The 15,226-nt window shown below is 38.7% G+C and overlaps 1 non-coding gene across 1 annotated transcript; it reads right to left on the bottom strand.

The window, feature by feature from the left end:
* Positions 1–9,380: 9,380 nt before the first annotated feature.
* Positions 9,381–9,453, bottom strand: LOC128576601 (small nucleolar RNA SNORD65). The gene has a single exon (XR_008377440.1). It is a non-coding gene; the product is annotated as a small nucleolar RNA SNORD65 (small nucleolar RNA).
* Positions 9,454–15,226: the final 5,773 nt, after the last annotated feature.

A 15,226-nucleotide genomic window follows, 5' to 3' on the forward strand; every position in this document is an offset into this window, starting at 1 on the left:
TCAATAGACACCAGGAAGGATGAATGGATGGGTGGGGGGAACAGATTGACTTGAAAATCATCCTGAGAGACAGGTATTACGTTTCAAATGATTTGGGCCAGGTCTGGTAACATTCTTGATCTTCTTTCTGGCAATATATTGAAAGAGATAACAGGGAGGAAGGCAAGTCAATTGCCCCCTTTGCTATTTTGCTCAGGTCAGCCTGGTTTATGCAGATAGAAGAAAAACCTCTTCCAATTCTCCATTGATCTCCTAGGGTCTACAGTTCAAAATATTCTTTATACTTGAGAGGTCAAGGACCAAAAATGAGATGTGAATGAAAGGAATCAGAGTCCAGGTTCTGTGTGGGCAACGTAGCCTTTATTCTCTCTGGTGTAAACTCGCTGAATCCGAAAAAGGAGTCAGCACGTGGGTTAAGGCAGGTGAGAATGTAGGAGTTCAGAGGGGTAGGGATTGGAGCATTCATTCCTTCCTGTGTGGGATGGTTCCATTTGGCAGGTCCCTACAGGTTCTATTTGGGTGGGTCCCTACATTTGGCCCTATCAATACTAAACAGTCTTATTTTGGAATGAAATTTCCTGAGCTCCTTCTTAGCTCACAAGAAGGACTACAATGGAATAACTAAGAACACAAGCTCTGGAGATTACCAGCTCCTTCCCTGAATATTTATGTAATTTGGGGGACAAAGCATCTTGATATTTACCCCGTAGAGAGGATAAAATGAATAAATCCATTGAAAGTGACTAGAACAGTGTCAGTCATATAATAAGCCTAGCTATATTACTCTTACTATGTAAGAAGCACCTCCGAGAATTCCCTTAAATTAAGTTTGAGATTCATAGGACCAGTATGTTCATCCCAAATTACAAAACTGCTTTTTGCTAAAGCTCTAGCGAGTCCTCCTGTGTTATCCTCCCAACCTGTTTTCCTTGAGCTTAGATCCTTTTGACTCTCTTATGAGTTTTTCTCGCCCTTCTCTGGGGGTACTGAGATTAGGGGGTTAGGGGAAACTCGCATTTCCCTTGAAAATTCACTGAAAGATCCACTCACAATTAAGGCAGATTAATAAGAGAAAGGATTTATTTATTGTGGGCATGGGGAGAAATCAGGGAGTCATAACCTACTGTCCCAGTGGAGTTCAAACAACTTTATACTTGCTTTTCAGAGGGGAAGGGGGAAATTTAGGAGCATAGAGATATAAACGATTGCTAGGGAGGTTGTTAAAGAGGATGGACTAATGGATGGGAAGAAATAGAGTGATTTGTAGATTAACCTGGGAGACAGGTATTTATGACCCAAATGATTTGTGCCAGGTTCACCTACATTCCCAGCCGTGGTTCCTGAAGTATTTTGGAATAACAGGAAGGGGAAAGGGGAGTCGTTTTTCCCCTTTAATCCTCTGATCAGGACAGTCCAGTTTCTGCAGACAGAGGGAAGGCCTCTTCCTGTGTTTCTTGATCTTGAATAGTCTTCAATACAAAATATTCCTTATACCCAGGAGTCATATTTAGGGCGATATTGCCTTAGCTCCTTCACCCACTTACTGCTTGTCCTTCAGTCAGAATAGGCTGGCCTCTGAGAACAGAGATGCTGGTATTCCCTTTTGGAGTACCACTCCCCAGGAAGAAATTTTCTGTATTTGAAGTCCAGCTCTAGGATTGGAAGTCCCTACTCACGTGATATAATTTATTGTGGATTACTGTTCAGTCCTAGCCCAAGGTACTAGACTTCTTTGGACACAGTATATTAGAAAAGAACCCCTTCTCTTGGAAACCTGCTCTCGGGGTGACCAGCTGTCCTGATTTTCTCATGTCTGTCCTAGTTCTAGCACTGAAAGTCCCGTGTCCCTGGAAATCTCTCAATTCCAGGTAAACCAGGGCAGTTGGTCACCTGTGCCCTATAGCCTACTGGGAAGGGTTTCTGATAAACTGAGAAAAATGCCCAATCTGACTGTAAATTGTGAGCAGCGACTGATCGGGGGCTGGGGCTTAGCCATGTAAACCTTCACAGTTAAGGTGCTTGGATCATGTTGGTTTAGGACACTCAGGTCTGACCTGAGTGAACATAATATCACCTTCTGTTTGCAAGACTGACAGGGAGTAGAACTATGTTGGACTCCCTATATTTTCTGTAACTTCATAGGGATCAGAGGAATTCCACATTATGGAGCTTCATCTTAGTTAGGCTCTTGGGTTTGCATTCTCCAGTCTGCTATGTTTTCTGATGTGAATAACAGCAAGACCTATAAACATCCCTGCTTCCCTGGGTCTGGAGATTTATATGCTGATTACATTTGAGTTGGAGAACAGCAGAAAGGCTTTTTCCTCCCCCCCACCCCCCGAAGGAGAGATTTGGGAGGGAAAAAACAAGGGTCTAAATTTTATAGAGCTTAGAAATTACAAATATTGCCAAGGTTGTTAATCAACATCCGAAGAAAACACAAAATCTCATTCTGAGCCTGCATATATAAGCCTTTAAACACAGTAGGTGTGAGTAGTAATATTGAAATGAAGGAAATTACTTGACGGAAATTGCCTGAATGGGACTGTTGGAGAAGAGGATAGGGCTTACTTAATTAAAGCACAGTTTAATTACTGCTATAACTTAAGGAAATGGCGTGCCTCACAATAAGATGGGAGTATGAGGGGTTTGGGCCTTGTTGGATAACAATTAATTTCAAATAGTTTGGAGGGAGTTGGTAAGGCATGATTAAATATAGGAGCAGGCTGGTGAATGAATCATTAGAGAACTGCATTTTTAACTGAATAGGCTGAATAGAAATGAGTTTAGGAAGAATAAGGGAAAAAAATAATCATAATTATAATTATCATTGTGTGGCTCTGTTACTTTGTTAGGGTAAAGAGAGAGGATGGTCTCAGCCCAGGCTGACCTCAGCTCTCTGTTGGAATCCCTGGCTCTCCTGGGAACCTCCCAGGAAGCAGTAAACTCATTACAGCCCCAGGGCTGCTGAGAAAGTTCTCAGCACCAACTCTCTCCCTGGGTTCACACCTTACTTCAAACCACCACAGAGGCCCCTTCTGTCTCCAGGAGGCCCAGCACAAAACCCACACCAGGTGGATCCTCTTCCTTCACTAATTTCTGGCAAGAGTGTTCTCTATTCAGAACTTGTGGCTTTTTGTTTTCGGTTTCTGTTTGTCAAGTGGGGAGAAATTTTCTTATTTCTTATCCACCTCCAAGTCAAACTGTAAGATAAAAACAACATATATCAGTGAAGGAACAGATTTATCTAGTCAAAGATGAAGATGAGTTAGGAATATCAAATATTGTCTTCTCAAAAAATTTTTCTTTTCTTTGAGAAGGAGTCTCACTTTGTCACTGTCAGTAGAGTGTGGTGGCATCATTGCTCACAGCTGCCTCAAACTCTTGGGCTCAAGGGAGCCTCTTGCCTCACCTCCTAAGTAGCTGGGACTAGAGGTGCCCACTGCAAGGCCTGGCTATTTTTTTTTTTTTTTTTTTTTAGAGATGGGGTCTCGTTCTTGCTCAGGGTGGTCTTGAACGCCTGAGTTCAAGCAATTCACCCACCTTGGCCTCCCAGAGCGCTAGGATTACAGGTGTGAGCCCCCGTGCCAGCCCTTATTATCTTTTATTTGAAAGAATTGTCCCACGTGGATGCAAATGAGAACAAGGAGAAATCCCTTGATCTGTTCAGAAATATAATGTATATGAATATATTCAGAGAATTCCCATATATGATGTACTCCAATTCACCAATTCTTTGTGACATGTTACCTCATTTTTTCTCTCCTCCACAAACATACCTACGCACAGTGATCCCAGCGCAGACCAGGACCCTCAACGGCAGGATGGGTTCCTGCCCCGTCCGCAGGAAGGAATTCAAGCACAGGGTACGAAGTGAGAGAAAAGAATTCAGACACAAAGTATAAGCAAGTCAGAGAGGTTTACTGGAAGCAAAGAACACTCTTTTTAAGAACAAGTAACAAGTAGACTGATCTAAGAAGGGACAGTGTTCCTCAGGGCTATTCTTTTACGTTAATCCCTAATAGTATGCGACACTGGGGGTGAAATTTTCATGGTTTTTTTTTTTTTTGAGAAAGGGGTGGAGAATTCCTAGAAGTGGGAATTCTCCTCTTTCTTATCCTTATAGGGTTAGTAGTAGTTAAGACTGTAAGTATATCCCACCATATCCAGATAATTAAAACAATTTTTTTAAAGAGATGGGGGTCTCGCGTCTGGGAGTTGCCATGGTATTTATAAACTGGCATTGCACTGGTGGGGGTGATTTTCACTCTGCCAAGGACACTGGAAGAGACAGTTTAGGGACACTATTTCCACAATTAAAGGGATTCCCCCTTTTGCCTTAGATAAAGATGTTATGGCTAAAGTAAAATAACCAGAGTCAACAATCCCTTATATCAATGGGCAAGAGACATGAATAGAACTTTCTCTAAAGACGACAGATGAATGGCTAACAAACACATGAAAAAATGTTCATCATCTCTATATATTAGAGAAATGCAAATCAAAACATCCCTGAGATATCATTTAACCCCAGTGAGAATGGCCCACATCACAAAATCTCAAAACTGCAGATGCTGGCGTGGATGTGGAGAGAAGGGAACACTTTTACACTGCTGGTGGGACTGCAAACTAGTACAACCTTTCTGGAAGGAAGTATGGAGAAACCTCAAAGCACTCAACCTAGACCTCCCATTCGATCCTGCAATCCCATTACTGGACATCTACCCAGAAGGAAAAAAATCCTTTTATCATAAGGACACTTGTACTAGACTGTTTATTGCAGCTCAATTTACAATCGCCAAAATGTGGAAACAGCCTAAATGCCCACCAACCCAGGAATGGATTAACAAGCTGTGGTATATGTATACCATGGAATACTATTCAGCCATTAAAAAAAATGGAGACTTTACATCCTTCGTATTAACCTGGATGGAAGTGGAAGACATTATTCTTAGTAAAGCATCACAAGAATGGAGAAGCACGAATCCTATGTACTCAATCTTGATATGAGAAAAATTAATGACAATTAAGGTTATGGGGGGGAAGCAGAAAGAGGGATGGAGGGAGGGGGGTGGGGCCTTAGTGTGTGTCACACTTTATGGGGGCAAGACATGATTGCAAGAGGGACTTTACCTAACAATTGCAATCAGTGTAACCTGGCTTATTGTACCCTCAATGAATCCCCAACATTAAAAAAAAAAAAAAAAAAAGAGGAAAAAAAAATCATGCCCATCCTTGTAGGTAAAAAAAAAAAAAAAAACATTAATCATAAACGTTTGATTTAATGTATTTAAATGGTATGTCTAATTGACATGGAGATCTATTTGTGGTATAAAACTTTACACATTTACAATCTTCTGTATTTTTTGCTTTCAAGGGATACTTTTAATTAAAATCGGTTTTTAAAAAATTAAAAAAAAAATAAATAAATAACCAGAGTCCCTTTTAGTTAATGTAGTTACATAGTTGCATTTGCCTTAGCCAAGCACATTCACATCCTCGTAGTTTTCTTGCCCTGTGGGCCCCCTCCTTCCAACTCCGGCCCTAACTGCTGGCAGGTGTCTGGCTCCTGGCCTAGCAGAACACACACATAATTATTTACAGCAGGTGAACTAGCACCTTACTTAGGACAAAGATATTCTTTCAGGTAATCACAGTACAGTTACAAAATTTGGAAATTCAACAGAGATACAATAAATAATTATCTGAGACATATTCCAATTTTGTCCTTTATTCTAGTAAAAACCTTTATACAGTGTTTTTTTCTCTCCAATTCAGGATACAGACCAGGATCACAGATGAGGTTAAATTGTCATGTCTCTTTTTTCTCCTTTAATCTGAAATGTTTCTTTGCCTTTTAAAAATTTTTTTCTTTTATGTATTTATCTCTATTTCCTTTATATCTTAGCCTTTCTTTATCTATTATAACATTCACATTTTTGAAGCAATCAGGCCAGTTATTTATTATTATTATTATTGAGACAGAGCCTCACATTGTTACCCTCAGTAGAGTACTGTTGCGTCACAACTCACAGCACCCTCAAACTCTTGGGCTCAAGCAATTCTCTTGCCTCAGCCTCCTAGTAGCTGGAACTACAGGTTTCTGCCACAATGCACAGCTACTTTTTTTTTTGTTTTGTCTTAGCAGGCCCAGGCAGGGTTCAAACCCACCAGCCCCAGAGCTTAAGGCCAGCACCCTAACCATTGCACTATGGATGTCCCAGGCTAGTTATTTTATAGAATGTTTTTCAGTTTGAATTTGTCTGTTATCCTTTGTAGGTGACAAATTTTATTGTTTTATGGCTCATCTTGTGTGTGTGTGTTGTAAAAATAAGCAAATAAATTGATTGATGTATTTTTTATTGCTCCTTGTTACTTACACAAAAAGGTAATGTACTATATGAACTCTTTTGTACTTTACTTTTTTCACTTAGCAAAATATCCTGATAATCACTTCATATCAGTTTATAAAGATCATCCTTTTCCCCACCGTATAGTACTCCCTTGTGTGTATGTACCATAGTAATTAACCAGTTCCTCGTGATTAGGTGTTTAGACAATTGCCAATAATTTGTAATGAAAAGCAATGACCAATCCATGCTTCCAAATTTTTATAACGTTATAGATGTATCTTCCAAGTAAGTTTATAGAAGGGAAATTGATGGCCAGGCTGAAAGGTAAATTCATATATAGTTTTATTATATATTCCACTCCATTCTGCATTTCTTGCAACAATGTATAAAAGAGAGAGAACCTGTTTCTCTACAGTTTTGGCCAATAGATTATGCAATTAAGCTTTGAATTTCTGCCTATCTGATAGGTGAAAAATGGTATAGCAGTGTGGTTTTAATTTCTGTCTATACTATTATGAGTAAACTTAAACATTTTTTCATAGGGAACATTTTTATGTATATTTTGGGTGTGTTGCCTGTCTCCTTGTTTTTCTATTGAGTTTTGGTCTTCTTTTTCCCCATAAATTTTTTAAAAGTTTCTTAGCGATATTAACTCTTTATCCGTGATAGACTTTGCAAATATGGTAGAACCTTTGTAGTTGGCCCCCTCCCTACATTGACCACCTTAAGGTGACCTAATTTTCATAGGCTGGATACATATCACATGTACGTATCAGTACAGTAGGCCTAGTTCCTTATGTTGACCACCTCTGTATGTTGGCAATGTGGTACAGTTCCTTGGGTGGTCAACTTAACAGAGGTTCTACCGTATGTACTATTTATCTTTTGGCTTTGCTTATGATGTATTTTTGTTATTCAAAACTTTATGAATGCAGTCAAATTTATCACTCTTTTCTGTTATTGCATCTGGATTTGGAGTTATAGTTAGTCTTCTCCTACATCCATATTCTAGGCGAAGTAACTCCTACTTTCTAGTATTTGTGTGGTTTCTTTTCTGACACTTAGATCTCTGATCCAAGGATGGGAGGGAGGAAGGTTCTAAGGAATGGATCTATTTCATCTTTTTTTTCAAATAGCAGTCAGTTGTCCCAATCTCATTTATTTAAAAATCCATCCATCTTTGCTCGAGTAATTTGAAATGTTCCTTTTATCATCCTGTAGCTTTCTGTATGCAGTTGAGTTCTAGACTTTCTACTCTATTTCACTGGTCTGTTTGTAAGGTTTATAAGGCCAAAGCATGCTGCTTTGATTTTAGAAGCTTTGAGCAAGTCTCATTATCCAAGAGGGCTGGTTGCTTTCACAGTTCTCCCTTTTCAGTGTTTTTGTAGCTCTTCTTGTATAATTATTTCACTATATGAACTTTAGTATCTCTTGTCAACCTCCAGAGAGAAAGCTTATTTTTTTTTATTGTGATTACACTGTATGTATATCTGAACTTCGGGAGAACTCACACCTTTATGATATTAATATGTCCTGTCTAGGAACAAGGAAGGTTTTTTTGCTTGGAAATTCATTAGAATTTTCAATTCATTAGAATTCTAAGCCCAATTGAATTAACATCCTATGATTAAACCCAGAGAGAGCATATTAGAGGAATTGTGATCAACATATGGACAAATTTGCCCATCATATTCTCTCCTAAATGCAAATTTATAGAACACGTGCAAATTCCAGTGTATGCCATTTGAATAGCAGAGTATAGGAAAACTTTAAAAAGTGTGTATTGATCTATAAACATCTAACTTTCCTTCCAAGATGAAATAAAAATGTCAGAAAGGCCTGACCTTGTACAAGAAATATGATTTGAAAAACTCATTAAAAATGCAGGATGTTATTCTGATCCTACTAACATTGACCTCTAGATGAAGGCAATGATTCTTTCAAAAGGATAGAGTGATCCGGGCTGTACTATTGATGACTCTATATGGAACAGATTCATTTCTGCATGGGAAGAGGTCAGCAATGCTGAGGAAGTTATTATCATACACAAAAACTTGTTATTGTGTGAAGCAGGCATTGCCTAACTCACAAAATCCTAACTGCACTCTTGTGGTATGACTCAGCCAAGGAATTTTCAAAGAACTTAGTTTTTCATCTTACCTTTGAAATGATTGTCACTCAATAGTGCTTCACTATTGTGCTTGTGGCCTTGTGATGGATGGCCACATAACCAGCAAGAAGGTTAGGAGGACCGTGTGGGCCTCACAGTTGCCAGTAGATGGAGGTCACAAGGCCAGCAATCTCTTCTGCTATGGATCATTAGGCACAAAAGCAGCCCATGCATAAAGCTCATTGTTTCAAGGAGTTTGACCACAAAGGACTCAGCTCTTAAAATGTTGGATGTCTAAACATTAAAACAGAACACCCAAAGCCCTGTGACACTCAGGGGGCTATGGACTCTGGGCTTTGAATTTATGAGCTCTATTAGTTTCTCCTCTTAAATGTGTTTTCCCGAGCAGTTGCCTTAGCTGTTCATTTCTCTCATGAAATTTTATTTGCTATTTCCTCCTTTTTTCACTTAGTCCTTGCTCTTTAGCTCAGCAGTTTAAATGTTGGACTTTAGAATCAGACATACATCATACACATACATGGCTTTTAATTCTATATCTGCCATATCCTGGCTGTGTTTCCGGGTGAGGAGCTCAACATTCCTTGTCCTTCAGCTCCGTGACTGTAAAATGGGGACCTTATTGCTGGTGACTTCATAGAGTTATTGTGAAGATTAAATTAGATAATATATGCAGAATATAACCCAAAGTGTTCCATATATTGACTGTGATGTTTAATCTATAATATAAAGGTTTTTTTTTATCATTGAAACATAGCTATTTTGAAATAAATATGTCATTGACACAAGTAATCAGAGAAAATTCGGAAAACATGAGACAAACAATCAACAACATTACAAATTAACCAAGACAATCACTTCTATCATTGTTTTGCCATTAATTCCTTTTCCCCCCCCCTCTTCAAAGAACTGTAGGTTCACTACTGTAAAATTTGATGGTAATTCTAACTATTTTAGGTGATTTCATTATTTGATATTCTTTCTTTCTATTTTTTTTACTCTTTATACTCTTCATTATTTATTTATTTTTTATTAAATCATAGCTGTGTACATTAATGCAATCATGGGGTGCCATGTGCTGGTTTTATATACAATTTAAAATATTTTCATCTAACTGGTTAACATAGTCATGGTATTTTCTTAGTTATTGTGTTAAGACATTTGTATTCTACATTTAGTAAATTTCCCATGTACCCTTGTAAGATGCACTGTAGGTGTGGTCCCACCAATTGATATTCTTTCTTTAATAAGGTTTTTTTGAATTCTGTTTTCATTAATTTACATTTAACATTGTATTTTTTAATGCTGCAGAATAGTCTTCACAATTATTTTTAATGACTACATGATAATTTCATTGAGAATGTGGACAATAACTTACTTATTGGTTGACCTGTTAATGAATATTTAGATGATTTAAATTTTTTCTATTAGTAATATTTCTTTAATGACCAGTACATCGCATAGCTTTATTCCTCTGTATTTGGTATTTTTTCCTTAGGGCATACTTATAAAAATAAAATTACTGAATCTAAGGATAGAAACATCTTATGGCTCTTAGTATGTATTATACATTTTTTTGCTAAAAGGATTATTCTCATTTGACATGTCCCCAGCAGCAGATAATTTGCAGGAGTTTTCTTTTAATAACAATGAGTTTTTTTCTTAAATATTTGAAAGAATTTAATGCTAAAGGTACTGTGGCTTGAAATATAATATCGCATCTAGTCCTCTGATGACATTTCTCTCTCTTTTTTTTTTTCTAGGTTATTCGCTCACTTAGTCTGCTATGGCAGAGATCACTGGTTGGGGTCCAATATCTATTCTCCTCTTCCTTCTTGGTAGTAGGATTTCTGACTTTTGGCCTAGATACAGCCAACCAGAATAAAGACTATTTCTCTGCCTCCCTTGCAGCTATGTGTTGCCAAACAAATTATTAGTGATGGAGAGAGTATTGGTATCTATTACTATGTAACAATGTTACCACAATAGCAACTGAAACACATTTATTACCTCATTTTATTTGAATCAGGAGTCTGGACCCAGGAAAACTATCCTTTGTTTCAGCATCTCTCAAAAAGCTGCAATCAAGGTGGCAATCAGATCTGGGGGTTCCTCTGAGGCTTGAGTGGGGAAGGATCCACTTTCAAGCTCCAGTGGTTGCTGGCCAGATTAGTTACTTGTAGACTATCACAATGAGGGACTCTGATTTTCCCTAGCTGTCAACCAACAGCTACGCCTGGTTCCTTGTCACTGGGTGCCTTTATATGTTGGCTTACTTATCTAAACTAGCAAGGGAAAATGCTGTCATATCTCATCATCTTTAGAAGAACTTTTGATGGAAACCACTGATAGGTTTTGCCCACACTTCAGGGAAGGGATTATATAAGGGTACAAATACCAAGAGGTATTTGTGATATTTGGGAACTATCTTAGCATCTGTCTAAGACACACTGGATGCAAAAGTGTTATGTGCAATTTCCGGAAAGTAGAAACCTCATGTCTGAGATGTAAAGCAACAAATAAACAAGTTTGAGAGTCCCACAATACTTGGACTACACTTCACTGTTCTTTTGGATTTTCTGTTACTTGAAGCCAAATTGATTCCTCATAGACAGACGATTGTAGATAGACAATTTGTTGTGCCACTTTTAGTCATTTTATACATTTATAAAATCATTCTATTGAGACCCTCTTACATATTATTGTGTATTTTTATACAGTACTAGCTTAAATTTTACAATCTCTGCATCTGATATAGCATTATATTTATAATGGTATCTTTTTTATTATGTTTTTCTGAAGTTTATCCACTATACATATTTTTTCAGTGATGTGGGATGTGGCATATTTTATCACGTGTGTTTGTATTAATACAGCACAGTAGAAAGAGCACACTGAATTGGACAGAGTATAGTGGAAGTAAAGCAATGTTTGAGACTTGAGCTCAAATTTCTTCCATAACTTAAGAGCTATGAATGCTTGTACATGCTCCACATTCTCCTTCATATTCAGTATCCTCGTCTGCAAATGGAATGATAATGACACCCAAATTGAAATCTTGGGGGGTTTGGAGAATGCATATAAAAGAACTGTGTATGTACCAGGCGCTCATAAGTAAGTTACTGCTACTGTTTCTTCCCTTAACTTCCTTATTTCCTTCCTCGGGAGCCCTCTTTTTCTTTTTCTCAAAAATTTACCTTTATAGTTTAGTTTGATTTTTCCTTTTTAAAATTTAAACAACTAAAATTAACAAATTTATTTCTAAATCTTGAATGGCCTCATTTCATGCTTTGATACGTATTCATTATTTTCACTATTTTCTACATGATACATTATAGTCGTCCCTTGGTGCCCAAGGGGATTGGTTCCAAACCCCCAAGTAAATATCAAAATCAGAGAATAATCAAGTTCTGCATATAAAATGACATAGTATTTGCATATAACTTATGCATATCTTCCTATATAAGTATTAGAAGATTAATTATACTATCTAATGCATTATATATAGTCATTACACTGAATGTTTAGGGAATGATGACAAGAAAAAAGTCAGTACATTTTCATTGCAAGTGCAATCATCGTCCTCTAACTACTTAGCACACAGCAGCTACAATGTAAAAAATTTTCTATAATTATTTTTCCCAAGTATTTTCAAACTATGGTTGGTTGAATCTGTGGATGTGGAACCTATGGAAGTGGAGGGCCTACAGTACTGACCTCCTCCTTGGTCTAGACCAGTGGTTCTCAACCTTCCTAATGCCATGACCCTTTGATACAGTTCCTCATGTTGTGGTGACCCACAACCATAAATTTATTTTCGTTGCTACTTCATAACTATAATTTTGCTACTGTTATGAATCGTAATATAAATATCTGATATGCAGGATGGTCTTAGGTGACTCCTATGACAGGGTCATTTGACCCCCAAAGGGGTCGCGACCCAGAGGTTGACAACCGCTGGTCTAAATGCTATGGTTCTCAACCTTCCTAATGCGGTAATGTATTTTCATTGTTACAAAGGGGTTGCAACCCACAGGTTGAGAACCATAAAGGTTATTAGAAAGAAGACTTTTCTTTTAAAATTTCAAATGAGGATATTCCTATGGATTGGTTCTGTTAAGATTTCCTACCCTACTGCTGATGAGGGACATATAAATATTCATACATGTATTTTTCTAGGAAAATTCTATATTGCCCAAACTTCCTAATTAATTGATACCTAATTGTACAAAAGACCAATACTTTCTGGGCGGCGCCTGTGGCTCAGTGAGTGGGGCGCCGGCCCCATATACCGAGGGTGGTGGGTTCAAGCCCGGCCCCGGCCAAACTGCAACCAAAAAAATAGCCGGGCGTTGTGGCGGGCACCTGTAGTCCCAGCTACTTGGGAGGCTGAGGCAAGAGAATCGCTTAAGCCCAGGAGTTGGAGGTTGCTGTGAGCTGTGTGAGGCCACGGCACTCTACCGAGGGCCATAGAGTGAGACTCTGTCTCTACAAAAAAAAAAAAAAAAAAGACCAATACTTTCTAATAAAAATTATTATCAAAAAATAAAATACAATAAAATTCCAAGTGAAAGGGGGGTTTTTGGTTACAATTTAAATCAAACACTATTAGTATGTGACCTACCCAATTTCTGCTTTTGTGAATTTACTGAGATTTCTGACTATATGATTAATATTTGGAAAACGTCTTATGGCTCTTTCAGAAAGAGAGGATTTATTTTCTGTAGAAGAGAGTAGTACTGGGGTCTCAGCTACATTCATATTCAGGTTCAATGATGCCAGCGCATGGAGTTGGGCAGCCCCCCTGAGCAGCCAGCCATGTGTCAGATGTGGCATGAAGCCCCCATGGGCAGCAACTCAAAATCTGTCCCAGCTGGGATTTCTGCAGGTGCAGGCACTTAGTGAACGGGATGCTGAGGAGTTAGTTCATGCCTGGGTGGAATTAGACCATTAAGGAATAAGATGCCATCAGAGAGAACAGCGTCAGATGTGTGGGCTGGCTCAGCATCAGACTCTGGCTGGGAAGCTGGTCATTAGAGCACTTCGGATTGCTGAAGTGCCCTGGAATTCAAATAACACTCCTGGGAGCTCCCTCCAGTGCTCTGGGGTCTAGGTAGTAAAAGTGATAAAATTGTTCGCATACTGTACAAAATGCTGCTGCCATTTCTCCTCTTCTCTCCCTCACAGAAAGAGCAATTCTAGGGTGGATCCATCCTACCACAGTTACAGAAATCATGGTTATTATTGAGAACACTGGCTTGAATTGTGTGCAAAGCAAGTCCTCCCACTGTAGAGAGAGAGGCCTGAACACTGGCCATAGGCAGAAGACCTTTCTGTAATAAAAGGACGATTGGATACTTTCGGGGAGTGGGCATGCCGGAGGATGTGTACAGGTGGTCCCTGATCCTGATGTAATTTCATATTGCCCTAGAACATTTGTATGAAAACATATCTCCCATCCTTACATATACAATGCTGAGTTTGAGTATTTGTTACAATGGTCAGAAGAAAGAATCAATCCTAGGAAGTTACTGGACAAATCACAATGTCTAAAATACCACACTGGGTTCCAGAAAGCAATTGGATGATGATCCACAGGATCGGCAGGTGTTATTGCTGGAGTGCCTTCCTTTTCCAGTAAGCTTTCAAGTTCCCTCCATACTAAACCTACAATATAGAACAGTGGTGGGATCTGAATTTGGGACTTGCCATTCTAATCTTAAAGAATTTGCAGCTCCTTGCAAATTAGCTGGCTCTCTGCCTGGAGGAATGAGCTTCAGGCTGCAGGTGACTTCTCTGTTCAGTGTACCACTAGTACTAACACTTCTGGCCCTGAAAACTACTGCACCTTTTGACATAGGTCCTTGATCTGTCAATCAGTAGGGATCTGCATATTTCAGGCACATGAATTTTCCTGCTGTTTACATTTGTATTTTAGATAAAAATGCCCTTGAACAGAGATTGCAGACTAGAGGCTAATGCTGAGATGCAAGTCTGCTTTGTCTGACTTGAAAAAGAGAATGGAAAATGTATATTTTCTGTAGATGGGCTTGACTGCATTGGGTATTTGTCCACTCATCTTAAAACTCTTATATCAATATGCAGAAAATGTAAGAAAAGATTGCTACAAAACTTGTCGTATTGAGGTGTGAGTTGTCTGTTGTCAGCCTGCCGTGGCTTCCTCATCACGAACAAGACAATCACAATTCGGACACCAGGAGCAACTTCAGATGGAAACCTCCATTGCAGAGTTCTGGAAGATATTTGTATTTACTCATGTTGTAGAGAGATGTCACTTCTGATTCCCCAGGTAAAGCAAAATTTGACAGGGATCCTTCTGAGGAGGCAGAATTTTCCAGGCTCTTTGAACTGAAATCAATTCCCCTAGTCCCTGAAGCGACACTTCTCTTTCCGGAGGTTGAAACTCCTTCTAACTAATGACAGACATCTTCACCTGTTAAACCGGTAGATTCAGAATCCCGGCTCCCACTTAAATACTGTGGCCTATGTGGTGAATCTTGAGTAATATTTGCTTGCTTGCTTCCTTTGCAATCCCATTTCTAGCAGCAAATACTCCTTAGAACAGTGGTCCTCAATTTTTGGCACCACTGACTGATTTCATGGAAGACAGTTTTTCCATAGACTGGGGTAGTGGGACGGTTTGGGGATGATTCAAGTGCATTACGTTTCCTCTTATGTTTGTATGGTTCAGTCTCAGCAATTAAAAGAGGGATCAAGTCCTGTT

This window comes from Nycticebus coucang, chromosome 24, assembly GCF_027406575.1.
Source record: "Nycticebus coucang isolate mNycCou1 chromosome 24, mNycCou1.pri, whole genome shotgun sequence".
Lineage (NCBI taxonomy): Eukaryota > Metazoa > Chordata > Mammalia > Primates > Lorisidae > Nycticebus > Nycticebus coucang.